The following is a 9,038-nucleotide window of genomic DNA, read 5'->3' on the forward strand; positions in this document are numbered from 1 at the left end:
GGTGTTGCGCGGTTGGTCGGGGCCTCCCTGCCACTACAGAAAACCCAGCCACCGTGGCCATGGGTATCTCTCTGTCTCTGTCTCTCTGTCTGTCTCTGTCTCTCTGTCTCTCTCTCTGTCTCACACACACACACACACACACACACACACACACACACACTGCTTCTGCAGAGTCTTTCTCATATGCACATACTCTGTGCTCCTGCAGGGCTGGGATGCTGGTTGTTCAACACTGGGACCCAAGCATCAGTGGCTGAGCTACTGCCTGTGGCACCACTGGGGCTGTTAGTGTGAGAGCCATAGTGCAGCCCACAAGCAACTGCAATACTGCCCTCCAGTTGATTTGAGTTTTGAACCTCTGAATTAGGACAAAAAAAGAAGATAGCATCTCTTCTACATTCAAACAGTGGGTAATAAAGACACTTATTTTCAAGGCAATTATGTAAGTACACATTCCTACTAGGTCCATCTGTAGCTAGTTTGCAGATAAATTATCTAAGTCTTTTTCCTGCTCACAGATTCTTCTTGCACAGATTTCTGTGAATGCATTTGTTAATTATTCACTGAATCATTTGGACAAACAATCTTCAGCTTGTGGGTGGTATGTCAGCTGTTCAGGCACTTACTATTTACTATTCATTGTTGTTTTGACTTCTTATGCACCTGGTGGGAACAGGAAGAATGAGGAAGATGTTGTGTCCCTGAGATGACCAGTCAGAGAGATAGCTATTGCTTTCTGAATGGAAGACTAACACTTTTTTTGACACAAATGAATAGAGGCTAACTAGTGCCTTTGTTTGCACTTGTATGTTCTTGTTTGCATGTGAATGTGAGTACTCAAGCAAAAAATAGTAATTCCTCAAACATATCTGTGAACAAAACCCCCCTCAGGCAAATGCCTCTGAATAGTGAATAAGCAGGAATATGAACATGGTAACACCTAACAGCTGTTTGGAATCTGAAAAAATGTTTATGAACAGGTATTGCAGGTATTACTGAGCCAGCTTCACTGACAATCGAATACATCTGGTGAGATTGCTGTAAGCTTCAAGGCACAGTTATGCTATGTTATTGAAAGGATATGTGGACTGCTAACTAGTCCTATGTCATTTACTTCTGTTTAATTTGTTCCAAGATAAATAATCTTGTGTTGTTTCTCCTCCGGCTTTTGTGTCATTTGCATTGATGATCTTTTGTGTGCCTGAAGGTTCCTGTAGCTCACTGTCATATGATCCATACGAACTGCATTTATGGGCCTATATTAATTCTAGGTTACATTATCAAAGATGTCAGGACTCAGCCAGCTGACTTTTCCTCTACTTTATTGATTAGTAGAGGGGAGGATGACAGTCTGCTAGCTTCTTAGGAAGGTGAATGATAGTAGATCATCAGCCCTTAGAGCGGATAAGAGTTCTGTCCACCTAGCCTTCGTTCTTGCTTTCAACCAAAGTTGTTCCACTGATCCCATAGCCTGCAAAACACTGACAATTACTTTGGCTGCCGGACTAAGGGAATCTATTGAGATTGCCACTGGTGTGCAATCCTGAAATCAGTAAGCATATGGGAAAATCCTATTAGCAGACACTATGCAGAAGAATCATCTGCCTCCAACAGAAAGAGGATCCATGCTCTCCTTTCCCTAAGTGGTTCAGTGAGTGTGCTCAATGTTCAAAGACATTTTACACATAAAAATAAAATTAGTTAAGCTCCAGAAAGGAGCAGAGATGGCCATTACAGCATTACTATGAAACATAGGAAGAGCTGGAAGCACAATTCAGATTGGCCCCTTGAGGTACTTAAACAGCCTGCCATTCCTACAGTTTCTGGTAGTCTTTAAATATTGATCGTCACAATATTCTGAGGTAACAAAGAGCTATTATCCTGTTACACAGGTTGGGAACTGAGGCACAGACAAATGAAGGTGCAGATAAGACAAATTTAAGACAAATGAAGGTGCAGACCCAGCAAAGAACATAGGTGCCTACAAGCTAGGCAACATCAGACCTGGTGCTTTCCTAGGTTTACCATAATTCCAGTTTCAAAAAAGAGGACACCTGTGGGGTGAAAGGGGGAGGGAGGGGAAGGGGTAGATGATTGTGGGGGGGGAGCAATATGCCCGTGCCCTTCCCTTGCCCCTTACTCCCAAGCCACAGCCTCCCAGCCCTGCTGCTGCCCACTAACAGACCGAGGCCCCTGCAGTGCGGAAGGAAGTGGGGCAAGAGAAGTTGCTCCCCAGCCAGGGTGGTAAGTAGGACACTGGGGCCAGGAGGAGGACAGAGTCATGGGCAGCTCATCCAGGCAGTGTGGGGGGTGGGGAGGGGGTCTGGCTCCTCATCACTGTGTGCCCCTGGGGTGAGGCATGTGCCCTCCTGATTTATGCACAGAGTGAGGGTGAGCTGCCTGGTGAGGGCTTGGGGCAAGGGGCTGAGCTGGCCTCTTCCCAGCAGGGGGCCTGGGCCGGGGCTGGGCTTGGGGTGGGCTCACCTGCATGGGTTGGGTGGCAGCAGCACTGGGAGGGATGGCTACAGTGGGGCTACAGGGAGCTTTGGGGTGGCTCTAGCCCCCCCCCAATTGCCCCCAGTGACACCCCTGCTTAGGGCACTCCGCCTGGGGCTCCCAAGGGAAAGGCAGGAAAGTGGAGAGCCTCAAGCAAGGGTGGTGCTGGATGGGAGATTGGGGGGCTATGGTCACCCCAAAATTCCCCATATCCTCTCCAAACCATCCTTCCTAGTGCCACCATTGCCTGCCCACCCTATGCAGATGAGCCCACCCCGAGCCCAGCCCCCGCACTAGGAAGAGGACAGCATAACCCCTGGCCCTAAGGCCACAGTGGGCAGCCTGCCCTCATCTCATGCATAAATCCAGGGGGGGAGGCACATGCCCCCCTTCCCCACCTGCCCACGCCTCCTGGACAAGCTGCCTGTGGCTCCATCTCGCTCCTGACCCTGCGGTCATATTCATCTCCCTGGCTGGGCAGCACCTGCTCCTGCCCCACTCCCTCCCTCCCTCAACATGGGGGCCTCCATCTGTCCCTTCCACACCCCCTCTCTCCCTCCCTCCCCCATGCCCCTTCTCACCCCCATAGACTTACTAGCACTAGCACTCCAAGCTACCCAGCTACATTCCTGGCCATGTGCACACAGCATTTATTAGTGACATTAATTGGCTACACTGGCCAAAAAAAGCCAATAGCCAATAATGTTAATTTTCCTTTTATTGGTGGTGATCCAATATGTGACCAATATATCGGTGCACTTCTAGAGGGGGTGCTCAATTTTGTGTTTGTCCGGAGCCCCAATAAATCTTAATCCACCTCTGCATGAACAAAACTGTGGAAACCTTCAGGTAAAAAATACTGGAGTATCTAGGCTTATGTAGCTATTGAACAGGGGTTTTTTGGACTACAAGGTTGGAATTAGGCATTTTGGGTGTAGACAGAAGTGCAGCTTCCTGCTGTAACTGAGAATGCTTTGCAGGCATGGTTCTGAGTTACAACGATCCCCTGGAACAGTGGTGATGCATATGGGGTGCACGGGGGTGCATGCATACCCCCTGAGAGTGCTAGTGCATCCTCTGACAGCAGCTTTCTCAGGCAGGGGGGGCAGGCAAGAGCACTGGTGCCCCCCCAGGAGCGCCGGCCGGGGAGTGCGCCAGGAGAAGCGGTCCACCTGCAGCCGATCCTTTTGACCCGGAAGTGCCAGCGGCACATCTGGAAGTGCCAGTGGTATGCCCAGAAGTGCTAGTGGTGCGCTGCTGCCAGTTTTGGGTCGGCAGGACCGGCCGCAGGGGGAGCTCCCCCAGCCTGCAGGATCAGCCACGGGAGACCCCCTGCCCTGGTTGCTGACTGTCTGCTGGGGTGGCAAGTGCCCCCCTGACACAGGAGGCACCAGTCAACCATGCCCCAGAACAAACAGAAGTACACTGTTGCTTCCAGGGGGGAGGGAGCTTTAGCTGCTGACTGCCAGCCTGCAGCCAGTTTCCCCTAGCAACGGTCCTTCCTCACTCCCAACCCGTTCCTGTTTTCAGAATGGGAGGGGGGAAAGGGAGCAGAGGGAGCTCATTCTAGGGGTTCCCCAGCTGGCACTGGAGGGTGTAGTTTTTTCACCCCACCTCCAGCAGAGGCTGAAAAAACTGCACACCAAAGTCCCTCAACTTCCTTTCCCCTCTCCCATTCCGAAAACAGCGACAGACTGGGAGGCAGGCAGACGCAAGTTATAGAACATACTATGTTTTGAAATGTCTTCATCTGAGCCCTCATGCAATGCAATGAGGGTTCAGATTTTCACTCTATCAGCCATATTTGAAGCAGTGTGCAGCCATGCACTTGTGTCTGGTTATGGCTATAAATCGCTTTCTGTGGCCAGATTGGATGAAAATAATCACTTCTGTCTATGCCCTTAAGGTCCACTTAAGTCCTATTATAGGCACCTAAGCCTTTATTGAGACCATGTATTTCAAATCTTAGGCTAGGATGATTCCCCATCTAATGTCTTATCTATTGTATCATGCTACATCCAAAATGAAGTAATATCAATTAAGTAAGGATCCATTGTCCTCTTTGGGAATTCAAAATGTGAGGTTAGTGTACAAATTCTTATTTAACTGATATAACAATGGCTAAAGGAAGGAAGTCTCACTATACTTGGCTGTACATTAATGTGTGCACCATGAAAATGAAACTCCTTAAAAATGTAATATCAATATAAGAGGCTAAGTAACCCCTCCCCCCCCCCACTTAAGAGAAAGCAAATGACTCACTTTGAGAGAACAGGCATTTTCACGAAGAATTAACCACATTGGGCATTTGCATTAAATAGGAAAAAATTAAAGTAATATAGCATTATCTTAGTGTTCAATTATTTTAATTTTTTGGCCTCCAACAATTAAATGCACAACACCTTATCAGCATCTGTGAGCTTCATTTACACAGGAAATCATGGACTTACATTAAGAAGGAATTATATGCATCAATTGCAGTGGAACTACTTGAATGAATAAAACTAGAAGGATTTCCCTTAGTATGCTTAGTTTATATCCATGTTGCAGACTTTATATCAACAGTTATCTTATTAAATAATTCTTATTTTATGTTGTAATATTTGGACTTAAATTTCATCCAGTCAACATCAATATTGATCTCTGGCTACAGTAGGTATTTTCTATTAAGATGTGGGAAAATCCTCACCTTTTCAATTGATAGATTTTTTTAAATATTCAGTAGAAGAATAGAAAAATACAATTTCCCCACAATTTCTTCACTCCAGATATAACGATGAGTGGCAATATTTCATTCAGCTTAAACAGCGAGCTCCCATAGTTTGCCAAAAAGATGTTAGAGCAAACAAATAATTTTGATCCGTCTATAGTTTATATAAACAATGAACAGTGTACCACAATCACTAAGTATATCTGTAGGCAAACAGTTTATGCCAGCAAGCTCTTTGAAACAGTTTATGCCAGCAAGCTATTTGCCAGTGTAGTAGATTAGATTACACTTTTCCTATACTTAGTTAATAATTTTGCTCATCTTATTTCCCAGAATGTTACTATCTTTCCTATTATATTAGGCAGGTTAGCTCCAAAAATAAACAGAAGTGAAACAAGGTTTTGTTGAAGAACTGATATGTGGAGGTTTATTCTACCATTATTCATATTAAAAAGAAATGTTCCTACTGCTCTATAAATAATTAATTTGTAATCTGAAGAACACTGGGAGCCTTGTGATTAGTCAGTCTGACCTCCTGTATAAAACTGGATTTACATCTCTCTATCGCTTTTTAGGGCATGCCTATCCTGGGTCCCATTGTACCGAGGAACTGGACTGTGAAAACATGCCTTACATGTCAGCTTCTGCTCTGAGTTTACCAAATGCCACCAAATGTAATATAGTTATACTTGGGCATGTATGGAATGCCTCTATAAGTCTTGGGTCATAGCCACTCTATTGACAGTTATCTAATTCTTTAGGGTATCTGGTGTGTGTGCAGCTAGGATGAGTGGGCAGGGTGTGCTTTCATGGCAGCGTTGCTTAGTGAAGTCAAAGGTGGTATAGAGGTGCCAACAGGTCTTTAAGGGTAGGGACAGACATTCAAAAAGCTGGAGCCCAAATTGATTCAATCTTTGCAGATTAGTCTAACCTGCAAGGATTGAACTGATTTATGAGTGCATAGACATTCATGTTTAATTCTGGAAATGCAGGTGCATGCCTGCAGTGGCTGAGGCTAGAAACTGGGGGGTGGCGAAGGGCACTAGAGTAGCCCTCCCTTTAAATTGCAGCAGCTGCAAAACTGGAGGGAAGCTGATGTGGGGTGTGTGACTGGGCCCTGAGCTAAGTATGATTGTGGAGGGGTTTAAAATCCCCCCCTGGCCTGTAGGAACCCCAGCCAGGCTGTGCCTGGAGGAGTAGGGGGGAAGTAACTCTTGACAGGCTTGTCCCTGAGGCCCGACACTGGCCAGGCAGCACCTCAGGCAAAGGCAGGCAGGGGGTGGGGATTAAACTCCCCTGTCTCTGGGCACAGGACCCCAGTTGAGGTCTGCCCAGCTTTCCCTCTGCTCTTTCTTTGCCTCTTGCCCCCCCTCCCCCGCACTGCCTCCCAGAGCGGCGCAACAGTGGCAGGAATGGGAGGTGGAATAACCACTGGAGGTGAGGGGAAGTTGGTTTGGCCCAGCAGAGATGTTTTTCTCCCCTCATCTCCAGCTGCAGCTCCTGCTTCGGGCTGGGGGATCTCCCTTCAGCTTGGCTACTTTGACCTGAGCTGGCCCCCATGGCAGCTTCTAGGATTAGATGAGCATCACAATTGCTGTAGCATGACAGATGCTGGGAGCATCTACATGAGAAGCTACATCACCGTAGCAATGAGCTATTGCACCATAGCTCACTGCTATGGCAATGTCGCTGGGCATGAACCATGTCAGTGACGCCACTGTCCATTAGCAGCTAAAAATAACTGTGCGGTGACAGGACTGTGCAGTAATGGTGGTACTGCACAGTTATTTAGTACTTGCTTAAACAATTACTAAATGACTGCACAGTAACAACTGCACACTCTGCTGCACGTGTAGACATGCTCGCTGAGTTTTAAATAGCTCCCATTACAGTAAAAGGGAGAACTCTATTGTACCATAAAAAATATTTAAATCAGTACAGTGCGTATAGTTAAAAAGAAAAGTAAGTCACTGTAAATATTTAAGAGCCTTCAATCAAGATTAATTAACAACCAGGCAAGAAGCTGCCCTTTCTTTTTAAGCAGTATTTTTTTATTGTATGCTATGTTTTGGTAACAAATGGATACACTGAAGAATTATAAAAAGAGAGCTCTTAAGGTCAGGTGTAATGATCAGATACCTATTTTATATGTGCCTTAGTTTATAATTAGGCAAATCCTGAAAAGAAAAGATATATTAGTTGCAGTAAAAACATTCTTAGTTCACTTTAGAGTTCAGCAGCATTTTCCTTCTAGAAATACTTGCGCAAGTTCCACTTTGCACAGGAAGTAGGGCTGTGTGAAGCTTCAGCAACCGATTCGATTTGGAGAAGATTTGGCCCGATTCAGAAACTGAATCTCCGAATCGAAGTGGGAGATCTGTTAAAAGGTGCAAATCGATTCAGAAGCCTCCAAATTGATTCAGAAAAGATTTGGAAAGATTTGGAGATTCAGAAGGCAGACATGCAGGAAACTGAAACTGAGAAGTGTTGGGGGGCAGGAGGGAAGACTGCTCTGATATTGCTATCTGTAGCTGGCCAGTGACTGTGATCTTTCCCTGAATTCCCTTCCAATCACAGTGCTCTGGGAGAGGGATGTAGAAACAAAATATAAGGCTGTGTCTGAAGTAACCTGTGCCTTTTGTGAGCTGTCTCTCTTGGACCAGCGTCATCTGAAAGGCTCTGGCTTGCTATCTAGTCTCTTGGTAGCTAGTCTTTCTCTTATTCTGTGTTTTCCCTGACAGAGGCTAGAAAATCAGACTTTAATCCTATTCCAGATTCTGTTGCAGATTAAAATCAGATTTTAATCCTGTTCCATTCACATATGTAAATGCTATTTACTGGAGTGTTTACATATATGAAAAACAAGAATATTTTTTTCTATAACCAGGGGGGGGAAAAGTAGTAGCAATTTAAACCAATGAGAGTGAACCACGGGTATAGATATAGAACTCAAAGGCTATAGCCTGATTTAAAGTTATCCTTTTCTGTTTGAGAATGAAAGCCACACCTTGGATTTTATCGGAATAATAATTGTAAAAAAAACCCAACCCAAATCCTATATATACACCATATCAAATTCCCATTCTGCTTATATTCAGAATTGGAAGGGCTGATTTCTCACACCACACCAAATCAAGACATAACTTTAAAAATAACTGAACATTTGTTTTGTTGATTCATCCTCTCCTTATAAAGTGAGCCGACTTCATTTATTTACACAGCTATAACAGTAGAGCTTAGAGTATAAAAAACCAGAACAGTGGGGGCATCTACATGTGCAATTAGTGTTATATGGGTTTACCTTGCAGTAATTTACTGTGCAGTTAACCCTCCCTGGACAAGTGGTTACATGTGCAGCCACTGGGGAGCAGATTTGCTCCTCATGGCACTAGCTTGCTCCCAGCCTGCTCTGGCCCTGTGCTGCCCCCCTGCAACAGCCAGGCAGACCAGAAGGCTCTGGCCACAGCTGCCTGTGGGCAGGGACCCTCTTTAAAAGCCAGCCCCACGTGCTGCTCCCTGGCCACCTGTACTTTTGGCATAGAACAGGCCACAGTGTGCTGGCACAGACCTCTCAGCCTGTGTTGCCAGAGCCTGCACCCATGAGATGGCTGCTCCACCCCCAGGCCCCAGGAGTTACATCCTGTGCCCCGGGCTCCTGCTTGCCACCCTGCTCACCATGCTGAACCACAATGGTGACTACTGCCTGGTTCAGGTCAGTCTCAGCCCCACAAGCTGTGTGGCCATGTGACTAAACTCACCACTGTGTCTGAGGTCCCCTGACCATGCACTGATGTCACCCAGCCCCTGGGCTGCCACCCATTCAGACCCCAGC

The sequence above is a fragment of the Alligator sinensis genome, unplaced genomic scaffold (genome assembly GCF_000455745.1).
Source record: "Alligator sinensis unplaced genomic scaffold, ASM45574v1 scaffold428_1, whole genome shotgun sequence".
Lineage (NCBI taxonomy): Eukaryota > Metazoa > Chordata > Crocodylia > Alligatoridae > Alligator > Alligator sinensis.